The sequence below is a fragment of the Phascolarctos cinereus genome, unplaced genomic scaffold (assembly GCF_003287225.1).
Source record: "Phascolarctos cinereus isolate Bilbo 61053 unplaced genomic scaffold, phaCin_HiC Scaffold_1;HRSCAF=81, whole genome shotgun sequence".
In the NCBI taxonomy this organism is placed as follows: Eukaryota; Metazoa; Chordata; class Mammalia; order Diprotodontia; family Phascolarctidae; genus Phascolarctos; species Phascolarctos cinereus.
This window is the reverse complement of record NW_027555514.1, coordinates 151,744,432-151,764,876: the sequence shown is the minus strand read 5'-3', so window position 1 is coordinate 151,764,876 and position 20,445 is coordinate 151,744,432. Positions and strand designations below refer to the sequence as shown.

The 20,445-nt window shown below is 38.5% G+C and overlaps 1 long non-coding RNA gene across 1 annotated transcript in view; it reads left to right on the top strand.

Annotated features, from left to right (window-relative positions):
• The first annotated feature begins 1,280 nt into the window (after window positions 1-1,280).
• Window positions 1,281-20,445, top strand: part of LOC110206950 (uncharacterized) — a 28,757-nt gene continuing 9,592 nt past the window's right edge. The window contains exons 1-2 of the long non-coding RNA XR_002324039.1: window positions 1,281-1,520; window positions 3,365-3,456. This is a non-coding gene — a long non-coding RNA (uncharacterized LOC110206950). The remainder of the gene's footprint in view (window positions 1,521-3,364; window positions 3,457-20,445) is intronic.

The following is a 20,445-nucleotide window of genomic DNA, read 5'->3' as shown; positions in this document are numbered from 1 at the left end:
GAGAGTTGTAGCCCTATATCCCTTGTTCAGGGATAACAATGGTTGGACTAGGTACTGAGGCAGAGGTCTAGATTTCCTCAGTGGTCCTCATTTATCTAGGCCTTGGAAAGTATTTTGTAGTCTTCTCAGAATCTAGTAGCTGCACGGAACAAAACGAGTTGTACTTTCAACTTGGCAGGCTATTACCCTTACCCGGTCCTTAGGGAAGGAACGAAGGAGTTTTCTCAGACAGTTTGGTGACAGGTGACAGAACATGCCTCCACATGCAGAAGTAGGTTCTAGGATGAGGAGGCTTCGAAAACCAATTCCTTGCTCTAGTGATGGTGGAGAGAGGAAAAAGTTGTGGGTTACAGCATCGATGTTTAGTGGCAATAGAAGGTTGAAGCATTGTTTTCTTACTGCTTTGGTGACACAGAAGACAGATTCAGGGAACTAGGTTCTGTCTCAAGGAGAATCACAGTCTCCAAGACAGACCGGTGGTAGGGTGCCTCCCTCACTGGGAAAATTCCAAGGAAGCAGAGCCCATTACCTGCTGAGGCACACCTCTCCTCTTTTGGACGACTCTCATTGTTAGCAAAATGTTTCCAACCATGAGCCTACATTTGTCCCTCTGCAATTTTAGTTTGTTGCTGCTAGTTCTGCCCTCTTGGACAAAATGTTCCATAGTTTGATGATACCTAAAAGCCCTTTCATCTCTGACACTCTGTGACTTTATTACAATGATAATTTACTTTCAGGCACCATTTTTTTTTTTACTTACAGAGTACATTACACACAATAGCTTTTTTGACTCATGTTAGGGATCTGTAGGATGTTGAGGACCACAGGCCGTTCATGAGACTTCACTGATGGGCGAAGGCCCCTCTCGGGTGTTAGTACATGAGCAGAATATCCTGGCTTGGTTCTCTGTCCGTGGACTTTGCACCTCCCAGTCAGCAAAACTGTGACACTAGGCGAGCTCAAACTATAAAACAATGTTGCTAGCTCAAGCACAGTCAGCTCTAGCACAAAGATATATCCAGTATTGCTAGTTCATGTATCAAGTACTGGGAACATTCCAGGAACGAGAAGTACATGGTGTTTTTATGGGAACAGCAAGGGAGAAGGACACAGTCAGGATAACGTTGCAAAGAAATGTACTTGTTGATACTTTGATTGGTATTTGCGTGAGAAAAATTCTCAGTGTTGCCTACTAATTACCCAGAAATTATGTCTCTCAACATTTTTAAACATCACAGTATATGAAGACTGTAAGTAAAAAAAAGGTAGAAAGCACAAAACACAGCAAAGTCACAAAGTGGAACTTACCTGAGTAAAGATATGTAAACTTTGTCGCTTTGTTCACTGTTACATTGGAGTAAGTTCCTATGAGTCAAAGATATAAAACGCTGAAGGCAGGACCAGCGGGAGGGTACTTACTTACTTGAGCTAACGGCTGAATAAACCATTTGAAACTACACCTCTCTGTCGACTCCACTCCTTCTCGTTAGACGTTAGACGGGTTTGCCCGAAGACTGCAGGTGAGTATGCCCCAGGCAGCCCTCCTCAAATAACGAGGACGTTACAGGCTCACACAATGACACTATGAAAACAATTCAGATTGTTCCTCCACATAGGTGAATAATAAGTGCGTTTATCACTAGTCAGCATGACTATTAAATTAACATAGGAAGCTCCCAGAGTTGTACTTTCTCCTTCTGAGGCCACCACTCAGGTAAGTTCCACTTTGTGACTTTGCTGTGTTTTGTGCTTTCTACATTTTTTTTTACTTACAGTCTTCATATACCGTGATGTTTAAAAATGTTGAGAGACACAATTTCTGGGTAATTAGTCATTTTATTACTAATACCAGCATTTTAATAAAAAGAAGTCAATGGCACTCTTGAATACCCAAGACAATCGTGGTGGTGGCCTCATGGCTTATATGCTCTGAAGGAAAAGGTGTTCCTCAGGGTGGCAATCAATTCTGATTAATAATGAATGAGAGAATGAATATTAGAATGAGGGGCTGGACTTATTCTAATGAACTTCGATTAAGTTATTTACTTCTAAATTAGCCACCTCCTCCCCGCCTTGGGCAATCTATTCAAAGAATTTATCCCTATTCATCTCTATCCAAACCTGAGTAGAGTACAATGACTTCCCCACCTAGGTGGGGTCTGAACAAGATTGGTTTTTTTTGTTTTGTTTTTTTTAGGTAATTGGGGTTAAGTGGCTTGCCCAGGATCACACAGCTAGTAAGTGTCAAGTGTTTGGTCTGAGGCCACATTTGAACTCAGGTCCTCCTGACTTCAGGGCCTGTGCTCTATCCACTGCCCCACCTAGCGGCCCCTCTGAACAAGATTGTTAAGAAAATTAATGCAATCTCATTATCAGCAATGTACTTCAAATGACTGAACTTTTGAAATGAGGACTACAGAAATCATTGATTAATAATAATTTCTCTCAACATAATACTTTATAGACAATATACTATTTATTTATTTTATATACAACTGTACTTTATGTACAATAGCTTATTTGACTCACATAACTTTATGAAATAAGTAGCATAAATACATTATCCTAGGTTTACAGTTATGGAAATCAAGGCAAAGAGAAGTTGTGACTTATCCAAGGTTATATGACTAGTAAGAAGCAGAGTTGATGCTTTAACACCAAGTTTAGTACTGTTTCTATTATACTACATGGCCGCCTCATGTCCAAAACATCATGTCTTCTTCCCAAAGAAGGGGACAAGAATTTAAGTACCTTCTGTACTCTCTCCTCTCATAGAGGGAGAAGGAAAGAGCTATATTTTCATAAACTTTCTTCTGTAAATAATTTATTTAATGCCCTTAAGCAATTTCTGTGACTTTCTTCAATTCAGGAGGAAATGGATTCCACATTGTACCCTGCACAGTGTTTAATCCTGGCTCTCAAGTCCAAAAAAGGGGCGTGACCACTGTGTTCCAGAGGGCAGTGGCAGAAGCAGAGACAGCACCACAATAGTGTGTGTTTGGGCCCTTAGATCCCATCAGTTATGCTTTGAGAATCTGTACAGAGTTATTTACTGGGCTCTGTTCAGCAGGAAATGAGACTTTGAGTAGTGAATGACCTTGGCCACCCTCCCCTCTGGCAAGATGGAAGTGTAAGTTTAGCAAGAAGAGGTGGAGTCTGTGTTGGGGGTGGAGGGAAGAGAGGGTAGGAATCCACACCCTCCTTAAAAATGTGGTTTATAGGACATATTTCAAATGGCCATGATCAAGAGAATCTTCCTTTACTGTAGATTAGACACATGGAAAATTTCAAGTGTAGTTATTTGTTTTTCATTTTTACATACAGTTGCTCAAAGATGAATGATATGCTGTTCTCATTTTCCAAGGCCAAATTATCTTTGGGCTGTGATCAAGCATAAGAAATTTCCACCCCTGGGATAATTCTTTTGAAGATTACACAAGCAATGGAAGTTCATAGGTAACAACATGTTTTATTAATATAAACAGGCTAGAATTTTTAGTATTTCTTACAGAATGCACTTTGTAAAATGGTTAAAAGCCAAAGAGGCAAAATTTGTAGAATGGCTCATTTCACAGAATTTTAAGCCTGAAGGATGGGGGCTATCCTCTATAGTTAGTACAGCATTTTCATTTTACTTTCTAAAATTATTGATATACTTTAGTTTTCATCACTTTCATTTCCTATTATTCCTTAAAATATTTCCTCCCTCTCCTACCCAGAGAGCCCCATCCTGTAAAAAATCATAAAAGAAAACGGGCCAGGTGAGAGCAGTAAAGAACAAACTCTGTTTATTGATCTGAGGGCTCAGGCTTATATAGTACTGGATCAAGCAATAGTAACATTATTATTCATGAAAAGTACAAATCTAATTAAGTGATTTCCTGACTTCCTTGTACCTTGTCTGTTACATTCTTTCCTGCGTCCTCTCCTGTACCCCATCCGTTTCCTCCCTTCCTGCATCCTATTCTCAAGAGACAGAACAGGGGGTTGGTGAGCCGACATCCTGAGTTTCACAGCTGTCAGGCTTAGTACAACCTACAGGTAAGACCCGGGCTGGCCTAAGCCCTCCAACTCCCCAAAGCCGGCCCTCTACACCCAACCAGTGGTCAAATATTTTGCTTCCAATTCAATGTTACTATACAAAAAGGTTTACTATAAATATGTTTGGTCTATATGAGACTTAACGTTGAAACTTAAACTGGAACACAAAGTAGCTTGTGGAACTACTACTCTAGAAATATCTTCTCTTCCTTGCCGGTAACCTTGTCCAGCTCTTTCTCTAGAATCCCACTATCTAGAACTTTACAAATTGGAAAATTCCCGCTTTTGAACTAATTGGCGATTCCCTGACTGCATTATAAATGGGAAACTAATTGAATGTGCTGGAATGAGACTCTTCCCTGTACCCCCTCTCATCTCCTTAGGGGAGAAAACTGGCCCTCTTACATATTAGTGAGGGATCTTGTGTGAAATGAATGAATTTAAGATTATTTACTAATTATTTATTACAAACAAAACAACTTATTAAGCACCAAAAATACAATTAGAAAAGCAAGACAGATCTTGTCCTCAGGACCTCACATTCTAGAAGGAAAGAAAACACATATAGAAAATCAGATGGAAGGCATTGTAGTCCTTTGGGTATAGATGGTAATGGATCTTCTTTAATATCATTTCCAGTAATAAAATCATATTTTCTAACGTAGAGCCATTTGGCAACACTGGATTTTGGTGGTGAGAAGTGTCTATTCCCAAGCTTCTGTAGCTGTTGCTTCTGAGGAGGTCACATGTCTACAAAGATTGCTTCCTTGGAGCATGGCTTCAGGAATCAGGTGGGAAGCAGGCACAGAGGCAGTCAATAAACACTTATTAAGCACCTACTATGTGCCAGGCACTGTGCTATACACTGGGAAAACAAAGAAAGGCAAAAGACAGTCCTTGTCTTTAAGGAACTCACAGTCTAATGGGGGAGACAAAATGCAAACAACTATGTAGAAGCAAGCTATAGAAGGGATAAATTGGAAATAATCAGCAGAGGGAAGGCACTAGAAAGAAGGTCATCTAAGGGAGCTGCTGTTCCCAGGATTCTTATCTTACCGGCCCCTCCAATGCAACCTTCTCATCATAGCATTAAGAAAACTGAAGCCCAAAGAAGTTGTGCAAAGTCAAATGACAGTGGTATCTGGGGTGCTACTCTTTCAAAGGTTCTTAGGCTTATCTGTCCAGTAGCAGGTGGTCAGTGATGGATATCAGTGGTGGCAGGGAGGTTTTCCCTTTAATTATGGCTGCAAGAACTAGAAGCAGGGCTAGCGGTCTGAAGGTATTCCCATTCACAGGACTTCAAGCACCTGCAGAGATAGTTAGCATCTTTCCAATGCTTGCATGCTTGCATGAATGATAGCTTCAGGGGCTAGGTTAGAAGCAGAATCAGTGGTAGGAAGGGTACTACTTGTCCTAGGTTCTTTGGTTGCCTCCACAAAGGTCAAAGGGGAGTTGGTCATTAAGGTGGTTTGACCTGTCAAGCACATGCCACCTCCTGTCTCTCCCTCACAATGTCTTATTGCTTTGGCTAAAATGGTTTGCCTGACCTTGGTGTTGGTGGTAGAGAGGATGGCGGACCCTTTCTTTACAAGAGTTGCTTCTCTCAATAATGACTTCATAGGCTGGGTTAGAAACAGGGTCAGTGACCTGGGGGTCTCTGCTTTTCCTGAGGGTCTCAGGCTTACCTAAGCGTAGTGGTTCATGGTTGGTGTTGGTTGTGTTCTGGATAATTGTTCCCTTCTTCAGAATACTTCTTTCTAAAATTATGGAACCCAGATCTACAGGGAGCCAAGAGGCATGATGAGAGTTTGGGGGGGGTCACTGAATACACTTCCTTATTACTGTCTTAACCCACTCATCTTTGGAACTCCCATCCTGGTGGTCATGTCATGTTGACTGGTAAATGAGTGCAAACTCACATCTTTGGCTATATCTAGTAAGCACTAAACATGCTTCACATTGTAATCTGGCCATCTTGTTGATATTCACCCTGTCTCACTGCAATCTTTAGTTTGCCAGAGACCCTGTCCTGGGGGTCAACTTCTTTCTGCCATAATCCCTGCCACCACATAAGTACAACACGACTTCTCCACTTTCCTTCCATTGTTTCCTATGGAAATCATAATCAAATCAATAGTTCTATTTCTAAGGGAAAAAGGCATTTCATTCAATTCCCCTATGACTCCACTCACCATTCCTGTCACTTCTTAAACTCAACACAACATTCCATAAGTCATCTGAGCAGGGTAGAATACAATAGGACTGTAACTGCCTTGATCCTGGACATGGCATGTCATAATGAAGCCTAAGACTGCATTAGCTTTTTTTGGCTGCCACATCACACTGAACACTCATATTGATATTGCAAGCCACTAAAACCACCAAATATTTTCTTTTTTCTGAACTGCTCTCTAATCACACCTCTCCCATCTTGTGCTTATAAATCTGACTTTTTCAAACTCAAGTGGAGAACTTGTATTTATCCCTATTCAGTTCAATTATATCATATTTGGACTATTGTTCTAGCCAGTCAAAATATTTTTAAATTCTTACTGTTATCCAACATGTTAACTATTCCTCCCAGCTTTATATCATCTGCAAATTGGATAAGCCTGGCACCTATGGCTGTCATATTGCTGTGAATTAAAGGGTTTGTATGCATGTGCATGCAGTCTAAGTTATGAAAGTATGCATTTTCAGAACACAGGAAGAAATACTGGACTGAAGAGATCATAATTTGGTTTTATAACCCTTCAGCTCTATCAACTATTACCACTTTACCTTGTTGAAAGAAAAAAAAATGAGTTCAGTGCTGCAGGGTTAGAAAAATGTGTGTCCAACAGCATCTCAGTTTGCAACTTCAGCACCATGTTTTGGTAGCAAGTCAATTATTTCCAGTTCAAGGGCAACAATCTGCCCACAGTCCAGTACTGTACAATACAGTAACCATAATACCCAGTATCCATCTTCCTTTTCAGAGAACAATAATGAATGAGAACTCAGATTCTGTCATGTTCATATTTCCCAGTTATTTTAGTTAATCTGTTAAGATAACCACAAGTAGTTTGTGCATTGGTTTATGGTGTTGATATGAGTTTGTTTCAAGTGTATCAAAATAATTCTTAGGTGACTTTTATTAAAAATACGTTTTTTCTTGATAATTGGTGATATAAAACAAAGAAGTAAAGACTGAGCCAGAGATGAATATATGTACACTTAGGATATAACACACAATTATATCCTCCATACAACTTTTACATATCTCGTATTTTAAAACAAAAATTAATGCATTTTGCTTCCATGGTGTTTAAAGTAAGATGTTAATATAACATAACTATGGGATGCTCAATTTAACAAACATTGAGTAATGAATGCAAGGCACTGTGTTAGGTACTGGGGATTAAAGAAAAACTGCATGTTTAAAATGTTTTAATGGATTTATATTAAAGTATTACTAACTCTCTCTCCCTTAATCATTCCCCACCCCCACCCCCAATAGAGGGAGAAAAAGAGGGACAGAGACAGAGACAGAAAGAACCATGCAAACCTGTTTAAGAAATAAGCATCATGAAACAAAATGTCTCCACATGATGACCCTGTCCAAAAATGCACCATTTCTTTCTGCACCTTGAGTCAATCACTCCTCTGTGAATGGGTGGGTAAAATGCTTCACTTTAGTGCTTCTGGGTACATGGTTCAAGTCACTGCATTGATCAGGGCCCTTAGTATTTCAAAACTGTTCTTCTTTACCATGACGTCGAGATCATATAAATTGTTCTCCTGGTTCTGCTTACTTCATTCTACACCAGTTCATGCTACCCAGGATTCCCTAAAAATATTTCTTTGGCATTTCTCATGGCAAAACAAATTTCATCACCTTCACATGCCACAATTAGTTCTACCATTCCCCAACTGACCAGAGACCCCCTAGGATTCCACTTTTTTGCTTTCCTTTTTATGTTGTTTTCCTTTTAAAACCTGTTTGAGGATCAACAATTTTGTTCTAATTATGATTATGAACTTCCCAATATTATCTACCCTCTTCACATTTCATCCCAGCCCTGCTTGATTCCTTGTTCAGTTTGATGTATTTCTACATCCAATTCTTTCTCTGTTTTCATGTAGCTCTGTGTGTTCAACTGTCCTTTGTCCAATTTCAATGAAAGTGAAGTTCATTTGATACCTTCTCCCCTCACTTCTTCTTCAGTGCCTGTATACTCTTTACATATCATAATTATGAGAAAAATTAGGTCCACACCCTTCTTCTTTTTATACCAGTGTAGTCATTTTTACTTTCCCTTATCTTTTGCTATTTAAGAGGTAAAATCCTCAAAACAATACCAATACACTCAGGTTTTTTTTCCTTTTTAACTCTCTCAATATCTTTGAATTCATAAATTTCAGAAGGGACTCTTGTTTCTTTTCCCCATTTTAGAATGTTAGTATGCTGTCATCATACATGCCTTTTTAATTGCCCAGTTAAACTTATCTTTCTAGGTTTCTCTTCAGTTTTGTGTTTAAATTTCAAAGTCTCAGCTCAGCACTGGTCTTTTTATCAGAAATGCTTGAAAGTCCATTACAAGTCCATTTTTCCCCTGAAGGATTATACTCAACTTTTCAGGGTAAATTATTATTGTTGTAAAGTCTTTTGCCTTTTGGGAAAGACTTGCATTCCAAGATTTCTTATACTTTATAGAAGAAACTCCCTGGTAATTGTGTCTGTGGTTCCTTGCTACTTGAACTGCTTCATTTTGTATGTTTGTAGTACTTTTTCCTTGATGTGGGAGCTCTGGAAAACATCTGGACTAGAATTCTCAATGCTGAAGTTTTTTGAGCAAAGCAGTGGTATGGTTAGAAATATCAAATTGACAGTTGGATGACAGGTGAAGTGGCGTGGGGAAGACTGGAGACAGGAACACTGGATTGGAGTTGGCTGCAGTATTCCAGGCAGGAGGTCCTGAACATAGATGGTGTTGGCTGTTGTCCTTCATTCTCAAAGAGGACCAACATGATATCATTATGTAAGAATCAAGTTATAGTGTATCTGACTGTGGCTGATCAGACCAATACTAGCTCATAATGCTATAACCACAGGTCAGGCACAAATAGTCCATGTGAAAACTTTGGGGTAAATTCTCTAAATTTGTATATCTCATCTTTTTTTTTTTTGAGCTATTTCAATTCTGCTTTGCTCATAATGCCTAGAGCCTTTTCTGATGTGGCTACACCTTTCTGGGCAGTCCTTTGCCAGCAACTCCCAACTCACGCAATCAATTTCAAACTTCTTCAAAGAGACCTTGAGAGCATCCTTGTATCACTTCTTCTGACCATCATGTGAGCACTTGCCATGTGTGAGTTCTCCATAAAATAGTCTTTTAGGCAAGTATATATTTGGCATTTGAACAACATGGCCAGCCCATTAGAATTGTGCTCTCTGAATTTTACAACCAGTTTCTCTGATAAGGGCCTCATTTCTAAAATATATAAAGAATTAAGCCAAATTTATAAGAATACAAGCCATTCCCCAATTGATAAATGGTCAAAGAATATGAACACACAGTTCTCAGATGAAGAAATTAAAGCCATCTATAGTCATATGAAAAAGTGCTCTAAATCACTACTGATTAGAGAAATGCAAATCAAAACAACTCTGAGGTACCACATCACACCTATCAGATTGGCCAACATGACAAAGCAGGAAAATGATAAATGTTGGAGAAGATGTGGGAAAATTGGAACACTAATACATTGTTGGTGGAGTTGTGAAATGATCCAACCATTTTGGAGAACAATTTGGAACTATGCCCAAAGGGCTACAAAAATGTGCATAGCCTTTGATCCAGCAATAGCACTTCTAGGGCTATATCCCAAAGAGATCAAACAAATAGGTAAAGGACCCACATGTACAAAAATATTCATAGAACCTCTTTTTGTGGTGGCAAAGAATTGGAAATCTAGAGGATGTCCATCCATTGGGGAATGGCTGAGCAAGTTGTGGTATATGAATGTAATGGAATACTATTGTGCTATAAGAAATGATGAATAGGCTGACTTCAGAAAAACCTGGAAAGACTTGTATGGTCTGATGCTGAGTGAAGTGAGCAGAACCAAGAGAACGTTGTACACAATAACAGCCATGCTGTGCGATGACTAATATTGATAAACTTAACCCTTCCCAACAATACAAGGATCTAAGACATCTCCAGAGGCCTCATGATGGAAAATGCTATTCACATCCAAAGAAAGAACTATGGAAGTTGAATTGCTATTTTTCATCTCTTCTGTTGTTTTGTTTCCTCTTTCTGATGGTTCCTTCTATTGGTTTTAAGTTTTATTTACAACATCACTAATGTGAAAATGTTTATTAGGAATATAAATGTATAGCCTATATCAGATTGTGTGCCGTCTTGGAGAGGGTGGTGGGGAGGAAGGGAGAAAAAAATTTTAAACTCAAAAGCACATAGAAGTGATTATTGATAAATCAAACTACATTAATAAAATAATAATAAAAAAAGAATTGTGCTCTCTGCAGTAAAGTCTGAATGCTTGGCAGTTTATGAGTGAAGAGAAAGGGATAGGTAAGAGAAGTTGTGATGGTCCAATCATTAAGACTTGACAACCTGCAGAGTGAAGAGTTGAAAATAATGCTCAGATTTTCTACCATGGTTACTGGAAGAATAGCCCAGGACAGAAGCAGTCAAGTTTCTCTCTCTTTATCTGTGCCTATTGACTTCCTTAGGCAGTGGTACATTGGATAGAACACTGGGCTTGGGATCAGGAAGACTCCTCTTCCTGAGTTCAAATACAGCCTCAGATACTTATTAGCTGTATCACCCTAGGCAAGTCACTTAACTCAGCTTGCCTCAGTTCCTCATCTGTAAAATGAGCTGAAGAAGAAAATGGCAAACCACTCCAGTATCTTTGCCAAGAAAACCCCAAACATGGTCACAAAGAGTCAGATAAGACTGAAACTGAACAACAAAACTGTCTTCTTTGAAGTCCCAGCTAAAATCCTGTCTTCTACATGAAGCTTTCTGAATCTCTTTCTGGTGCCTTTAATTTTTGTTGTTCAGTCATTGCAGTTGTGTCTGACACTTCATGACCCCATTTGTCTATGGCTCATCTGTCTATATTTGTTTGCTTGTTGTCTCCCCCATTAGATTGTGAACTCCTTGAGGCACTTTTGCTTCTTTTTGCATTCTCAGTGCTTAGCACAATACCTGGCACATAGTAGGTACTCATTAAATATTATTGACTGACTAAATTGTATTGTGCAGTTGAGGTGGGAAAGTTAGTTAGGGTAAAAAAGATAATCATTGCCTTTTGGATGTGTTTTATTTTGTTCTTGGTTGTTTTAGGCAATGGGGCTAAATGACTTGCCCAGGGTCACACAGCTAGTATTATGTGTCTGAGGCCGGATTTGAACTCAGATCTTCCTGAATCCAGGACCGGTGCTCTATCCACTGTGCCACCCAGCTGTCCCTGGATGTGTTATAGAATAGAACTATGTACATCACGAGATAGCTAGGTGGCACAGTCGATACAGTCACGTATGGATTCAAGACCCTTCCTCATATACTTGCTCTGTCATCCTGGGCAAGTAATTTAACTTGTCTTAGTCTTATTTTCCTTAGATTTAAAATAAAGGCATTGTACTAGATGGCCTCTAAGGTCCCTTCCAGCTCAAAATCTATTATCTCATGATTCTGTGATTGAAACTAGTCTCTAATCTGTATTTAGAATTTTTTAAAAATCTGGATTGGAGAAGGAATCCTCAGTTCTCAAAGGCTATGCCAGCAGACTGTAAGTTATGATGGATCCTCTACTATCTTGAAAAGTCTTCAAATATTCATCTGGTGACTGACTTTGCTGTTTTGGGACTTAAAACCTATCTAAGAATGGAGAGTCTTATTGCCAAAAGGTTTGCCAGTAAGTGATGAATTCTTTGGCTGTAGCATTCCATTATCCAAAATAATTCTTACAGAACTTAACTCAATTTACATACAGCAAGTTGAAAGCCCATTTTCTTTCTGGAATCTGGAATGGCTAGAAGGGCTTAGAATACAAACTGCCAACTAATAAGAAACTCTTTCCTTGAGATTCTCTAAATCACCTATTGACTTTCTCTTGTAGGTTGATAGGGAACAATTTCTTGTGGTAGTAATATGATAGTGCTAGTAACTCAGATTAACAGAGCATTTTCCAGGCAACAATGCTGGAATATAGATAGTGCAAATGTTTCTGTCTCCCAACTTGCCTCTAGAAATTGAGTAACTTGTGTAGGATAACCATGGTAATAAGTGTTAGAGTCAGGATTTAAACCCAGGTCTGCTGACTCAATAATTTTTCCCATCATATTTGTTCTTAATTGACTGGCAGGAGAATTAGAAGGCAAAGAAATGTGTCAGTTAGCATCATATTCTCTCACAATTTCAGTGCTGGTACTCTGAATGTTCTATTCCTTTTTCAATCTCCTTTTCTCCAGGTGCATTAAACCTCTGAACATTAATATGAGGACTAGATATGTCAATTGGCACAAATTTTTGACATAATTTTATTATGCTATAATTTCTTTTGTCTGTGCAAATGCATTTCAAATACAAATAACAATTACAAGCAGATATTATAATTTTACTTTGAAAGAAAAATTTTCATCTTATTATCTCTATTTACTATGCCTTATGGATTTAAAAAAAATGTACTGCATCAATTGCCGTTGCCTGGTTCTTTGAAGTATTTTTCAATTCCTTTCTTTTCTTTAAGCATGTTTCTTTCTACTATTAGGCTGTTGGCAGCCTTACTAGGTTTGGATCTTTCAAGGAAGCCAGCCTTGGTGGCCTTGCATTTTGTCAAATGCAGAAGCTGTTGAAAGGGACATAACCTATGTAATTAGGATTAAATCAGAGCAAAGACACAGGAGAGTTTTAGGTTACAATTTCCTGGTTCTCAAATAAACTAATTCTTTTATTTTTAGGTTGTTTAATCACTTTGTTGATTTAGTCTTGAAATATATATTCCCAAAGGAATACCTGAGCCTACAAGTTTCCTGTAGGTCAATTACAGCTGAAAGGGAAATTGTGAATTGGAATTAATGTTTAATAAATCCTTTTAGACACCAACCTTGGGGTAGTCAGTTATAGAGTCTTTGCAGAAGGACCAAATGTGTTTAGGGGCCAGGATTCCAGAGAACTTCATGGTAGAGTTCCAAGTTAATGGCAAAGACTATGGATGGGGCTCAGATGTTGTTCCTTATATTGATACATATAGCATTAAACTGAAGTAGAATGATTCTACCAATTTAATTCAAGAAACACTTATTAAGCACATACTAAGGGCAAAGCATTATGCTAAGCTCTGGAGATATATATATGATACTGTCCCTGCTCTTAAGGAGATTATAAATATAACAGGGTGTGTGTGTGTGGCGGGAAGTGGGGAGCAATTCATAACTGTAATATAAAGGAGAGTAAGAAAACTATCAAGAGGAGGTTCAGGCAAGTGCTATGAGACATATGAAGAGGGAGAAATCACTTTCCCCTAGGAAGTCATCAAAGGCTCCTTGGAAAAGTTAGCATCCAGGGCAGCTAGGTGGCACAGTGGATAGAGCACCAGCCCTGGATTCAGGAGGACCTGAATTCAAATCCGGCCTTAGACACTTAACACTTACTAGCTGTGTGACCCTGGGCATGTCACTTAACCCCACTGCCTAACCACCCCCTCCCAAAAAAAAAAAAGAAAAGGAAAGTTAGCATTCAAATTAGGCCTTGAAGGAATGAAAGTACAGCAATAGGCTGAATTGTGAAAGAAACCATTTCTAGCCTGGAAGAAATGGTGAGCAAAGGAGAGGAGATAAGACAATTTGGCTGGAATGTACAATGTAGGAATAGACTGAGATAAAAGCTTGACATGCAGGTTGTGAAGGACCTTGAATGCCAGAGTCAGTGGTTTATTCAGTAGTAAATTAGTAGTCTTGAAGACTTTTAAGAGAAACAACATCATGGAAAGAATATGTAAGTATCAATCAATACCAGTAATAAATTAGAGAGAATGGAACGAAATCAGGAAGACCCGGTCAGAGGTTATTACAAAAGTCATTACTGGAAAAAATGAGGGCTTAAACCAAATTGGCTGCAGTTGGAGGAGCCAGAGAGATAGTGCAGACACAGAAACAATAAAATCTGTTAAAGCAGACAAGACTGAAATAGGAATTCTTGAACCTGGAAAAAAAATGGGTGGGATAACATGCAGAGAAAATTCTGCTCTGGGTCTAGAGAGCCAGAGGGAGTAAAAGAGAGTGTGGTGTGTACCCTAGAGAGTCTGACCCATGCCTTATATATGGCCAGTAGTCACTATCTCTCAAACTGAGAATGATGGATTGGAGGAAGCACAAAGGTGGTGGATATAGTGATGATGAAAACCGGACCACAAAAGAGGAACTCCTGATATTAAGATGATGGGTGGCTTGGACAACAATCTAGTCAGCGCTAGACTCCGGGGCACAGTTGGCCAGAGAACTGCTGTGTAAATGAAGTAAAGGACTACAATATTATGAAAACCAAGGAAAGAAATTCTACCAGGAGGGTGAGTTGATCAACACAGCAAATGTCATGAGAATGAGAAAAAGGCTAAAAAGGATTTTTCAGTAAAAAAGGCCATTAGTGATCTTGGAGACCAGAAGAATAATACCAACAGGAGCCAGATTGCGTTAAGGAAGTGGAAGCAGTGGGTGTAGTCATATTTCTAAATGTTCTCTAGTGAAGGATATGAGCTAGAAAAGGATGATAGCTTGGGAGAGGGGTAGAGTCAAGGAAAGGATTCTTTATAGACTAGGAGAAACTTGGGCACTATCCATCTAACCTTATCAAATCATTAATTATCTTCATTCTTAAAGAAATGTTTTCATCTGACCCTTAAAGGCCTCAAACTCCATTGCTTAATGTGGGAGCACTGAATATAAAGCAATGCCAATGGAAGAATGCCAAAGAAGCCCAAAGAAGATGCTCAGATTCACAATGTAGCCACAACATAGAGTAATGACATTTTAGCAATATGACTGAGTAGAATTTTGTATGTAATGAAGAAATAGCCAGGCCTCTTGGAGCCAAAGTTTTATTTTGTTCCCTCCCATCCCTACTCCAATGATACATATGGGTCATCAATGCCATTTCTGAGGCATATCATGTGGTTTGATTTCAGTGAGAAGCTAATCTAATTGCAGATGTTATTAATTGTTATCATACTGCAGCAGGTCACAAATTTCTTGCCAGGAGACTCCCAAGCTTCCAGAACTGGAAGGACCAATGAGCTTATAAGCAAGCTAGTTTAATTCCTTAACAGAAGTGCATCTAAAGTAACCTTGACTGACTTGTCTGTATTACTTAAATGCCATCAGGAATTGAAAATCCACAATTCCCTTGGCAATGAACAACCCCTTCTCTCATTCTTCCAATTAACCTTTTCTTCCCACTAAATCTCCCCTGTGGCAATTTAAGTCCTCTTTCCTTTGGTTCTATTAGTAATGAGGAAGGAGTACAGCTGCTGGTTATCCTCCAGCTAATATTCTTACATATATTTTAATACTCCTATCAAATTAGCCCTTAGGCTATGTCAACAAAGGATTTAGCCTAAGGCTGGATTTAAGTTTTTGAGGTGGCCAACCTGCTTCATCTGTATGGAACTGATCTGTCATGAATGGAGTCTTTTAACAGCCCACAAAGTGGGATGAACTGAAGCTTAATCCTTCCTCTGGAATCTTCATTCTGCTTTCTCTATGCTCTCCCATTCTATTTTGTATTATTTTTAGGGTGATTCCTGGCACGTAATAGGCACTTAATTCATGCTGATTAATTGGTTGATTGATTCATTATCTGTGTACATCTGTTTTACCCTCCTAGACTAGAAACTTCTAATCAGGTCACGTTTCATAAAGGATGGGGCTGACACCAGCGGCACCTTATAGATTCATATTTTATTCTGGGACAAAACAAAGAGTTTACAATTATTGAATAGTTAACAAAAGAAATATATTTAGCCCTAAGCTAAGACTATGCAACAAGGGTATGGATGGCACATAGAAGGCATCCTCAGCCATCTCTCTCTTCTTCCTTGTCTCCATATGGGAATACCTCTGGGTCAAGAAAAGGGTATGGTGACTTATGTGGTCTTTGCCAGGGTTGTTGCTTATTAACTATTTGTTGAATTGTTTCAACTAACAAATGCATTTTCACCTAGTGTGAACATAGCCCTGTTCTTCTGTGGACTGAATAATCTCTGTTACTCAATCCCTTTGTCTTAGCCATTTTTGTTGTCTAAGACAACACTGTATTGGAAAAGTTCCCTAGTTCCTACCTTCTCTACTATAGTGCACCATCTTCTTCTTCCTCCTTATTCTCATCATCCTCATTACTGTTATATCACATTTACTGAAATTCTTCCCCCTCCCAGTCAAACTACTTGCACTCAATCTTTATTTTTACTTTGTTTTTGTCATTGTTCAGTCATTTTGCAGTCATGTCTGATACTTTGTGACATCATTTGGGGTTTTCTTGATAATGATACTGGAGTGGTTTGCCATTTCCTTCTCCAGCTCATTTTTTTCAGGTGAGGAAACCAAGGCAGAGTTAAGTGACTTGCCTGGGGTCAGATAGCTAATAAGTGCCTGAGGCCAGATTTGAACTTGTGTTTTTTGCTGTTAACAAACCACCACAGACTCACCGTGGTTATTTTGAATTCTTAGCCTACCTTCCATCATGCTATGCTCTCAGAGAAAATGACTATAGTAATATATAGTAAACTTTACCTGTCAAAACTATCTTTTTTTGGGGGGTGGGACAAGAGTTACATTGAAGAGAAGGAAAAGGGAAGGTAATAAGATTTTATTTAGCAATTGCTACATGCCAGCCACATGCCAAGTGCTTGCAAATATTATTTCATTTGATCCTCACAACAGTCCTTCCAGATAGGTGCTGCTATCTCCATTTTGCCGTTGAATAAACAGGAAAATTGCAGTCAAGTTAACTTGCTCAAGGTCACAAAGCTGTACTTGTTAGAGGCTGGATTTGAAATCAGGTCTTTCTGACTAGACCACTGCGTCACATAGGGGCCACAGAGATAAATGTTTCTTTGCTGTGCAAATTGTTGTTCATCCTCAGTTCTTGAAAAAGGATCAGTGATATCAGTAGGGTGATGTCTTGATTTGCTCATGAACTGGATTTAAATTAATATTATATATAAAAAAAGATTAGTATGGGGCTGATAAAGAAAACACCTAAGAGAATTAACCATTGTCAACCAAATCAGACCCATTTATCTATATGGAAAAAATGATATACCAATTATATACATATATACACACATGTATATGCATACATATCTAATACAACATGTGTGTATGTATGATGTAGGTATATCTCCAGTTCCCAAAGGAAGTTTCTTTAGGACAGCAATAAGAGGCAGGATAACAGTGGACAAAAGGCCAGCTTTGGAGGCAGAAAAGAACAATGTTCAATTCCTGCCTCCACGCTGGACCAGCTGTGTGACCATGAACAAGTCACTTAACTCAGTGGCCCCAGCAACTTAAGAATATGTAGATTTGGCCCAGGATTTTATGGAAAGAACACTGGCTCTAGAATAAGAAGCCCTGGAGCACTCCTCCCTGTCACTTACTACTTGTGTGCCCTTGAGTAAGGCACTAAACCTCTCTGGGCCTCAGTTTCCCCAGATGGAAAATGAGGGGGTTGGGTTCAGTGCTTCTTAAACTATGGGTAGCGACCCCATTTAGCAACAGTAAAACATTTCTGAACTTGTAACAATCACAAATTAATTAAAAATCAAACATATAATGAATCCAAGGTGTTTCTGGCAGTGCTTGCCAGTGCTATATCTCACAACTTCACTGTAGCCTTGATTCTGAACACAAAGCATACCCACTGCACTGTGAATGCCCTCAGGCCACACAATGCCAAAGAACTCTGCCAAAAGATGAAAAGGGATCATGAGTGAAAAAAGTTTAAGAAGCCCTGGGCTAGATGATCCCCAAAAGTCATTTTGAGCTCTAAATCTTTACTCTATGAAGAGGAAGTGCTGACCTATACAAGTAGGAATGAGTTTCTGTAACATGTATTCTTCACATCAGTGAAATACTGTTGTGCATATGTGTGTGTGTGTAATTATTTTTAATTTCTGCAAATACTTGTAACCAATAACTTTTGGTTTCTTTAAGATATTCAACAATTCAGATTTTTTTTTTTAATATTTCATATCTGCCTTTCTTGAATTCATCCAAATTAATAAGATTTTACTCTAGGGCTATATTATAACATCCCAGGTGTGGTACATAGACTTAGAGGGCCCGAGTTTGAGCCCAGGCTCTGTCACTTACTGTCTAGGTTTCCCTCAAGCAAGCTACTTAACCTCTCTAGTTAAGTTTCCTTAACCATAAAATAAAGGGACTACAGTAGATGACTTCTTCCAGTACTTAGCTAAACAACTTAATAACTGTATATTGGGGATGGAGTTTAAAGATGAGTACAATATTTTGAAGTTTACATTGCATTTTTCTTGGTTATATTTAATAAAGAATAAAAACTTATTATGTAACAACACATATGCTACACATCAGAAAAATTCCCTAATGTTTTCCTTTCCTGGTATAGTGACTTTACACATTAGATAGATGCACACAAAGAAAATGGAGCGCTCTTAAATCCTAACCATTAGCAATACCCACAAACGTGGTCAATGAAAGCGGGGGTGAGTAGAGTTGTACGATTTGAGAACAGGTACTTGTGGTATAAATTATTTTCCTCCTAAATCCTGCCACAGTCCCTATTACTCATTCTTTAAGATTTTAGAATTATATTGTTAAAATACTAATGATATTTTTTTAGAATTAAAATTTATTAATTTTTTTTTTATCAAAATTTCTCTTAGGGTCTCTCCACCTCTCCCTCCCATGGAGCCAGTTATCTGATGTAACAAGTAATAATTTAAAAAAAAGAGGAAGAAAAAAATCACCAAAATTAATCAATACATTGAAGAAAGTATGGAAATATGTGCATTCCTCATCCATAAACCTACTTCTGCAAAAGAATGGGATGGGACAGTCTTTTACCATGTCTTATTTGGGTCCATGCATATTCTTTGTAGAAATGTTTTCTTAAAGCATTATGAAATTCTGCTACTATTTGTCATTACACCATTGCTCAAATAAATTAATCAGTTCCCTAGGGTTCTGAGGAAATGTGATACATGATAAGCAACTCTTGGCAGAAGAGAATTTTCCTAACTTTCCTAACTTTCCTAAGCCTACGAGGACACCAAAATGGAAAATCTTAAATACTGGGAGAGTAGCAAAAGGGCACTAGGGGACTGAGAAATAAGGATGCCAAAAGAAATTAATAGTAAAGCACAATTTAATTTATTTGACTAGAGTGCTTATATGATGACATACAACTAATCATTTGAAACTGTCATTCGACCAAATCAAATGTGATTTTAAGAGACTTTTCTTGTTTTATTGACTTCTAGAAAGCTTTACATTACTGCAAGAGACTGAGAGAAACCAGGTATGGCTAACCTGAAAAAAAAATAGGGGAATTTTTCTTTCCAATGGAAAAGTATACTGTGTTTAGCCAGACAATAAAAAATACCTATTGTATTTGCAATTCTTGTTCCTCCAATACTAAGTCACTGTACCCACTAACTAGCATGTCACTGAGGCAACACAGTCTAACAAAAAGAGCACTGACTCTCAATTTGAGGGACCTGGAGTGTCTCAGGAATTTGATTCAAATCCCATCTCTGAAAATTACTATCTGTATCACCTTGGGAAAGTCTTAACTCCCTGAGTTTCCTCTTCTGTAAAATGAAACGGCAGACTAGATAACCTCTGATATTCCTTCCCACTCTTGATGTATCACCTATCTATCGATCTATTTGTCTGTCTATTTATCCAGCCAACATCTATTTCCTAACTCCATATATCCCTCTTTGAGCACTGTATTATCCCAATATGTCTTTCAGCTTGTACTACCCTCAATTTATCCTTTTCCTTCTCAATCCAGTTGTAAGACTATGGAATTGGCCAGCCTTATTCATCATGTTTGGAAAATATGTCTATGAGATCTGCTTGTGAGTTCATGGTCCAATTCTTCTCTTGTAGCCACAAATAGTAATAAAATTGAATTGGCTAAACCAGAAGAATGCAAAATACTGAGTCCCTTCTTTAGTAGAGAGGTTGGCTTTAGGTTCAGGAAGACCTGATTTCAAGTCCTTCCTCTGATAAACACTATGAATGAGCAAGTCAGTTAAGTGGATGAGTGACCCAGGTATATTTCCAAGACTGTTGCAAAAAGAGTGGTAGATATACATTAGCAGAGGAAATTCTCATATTAGGAGTTCCCT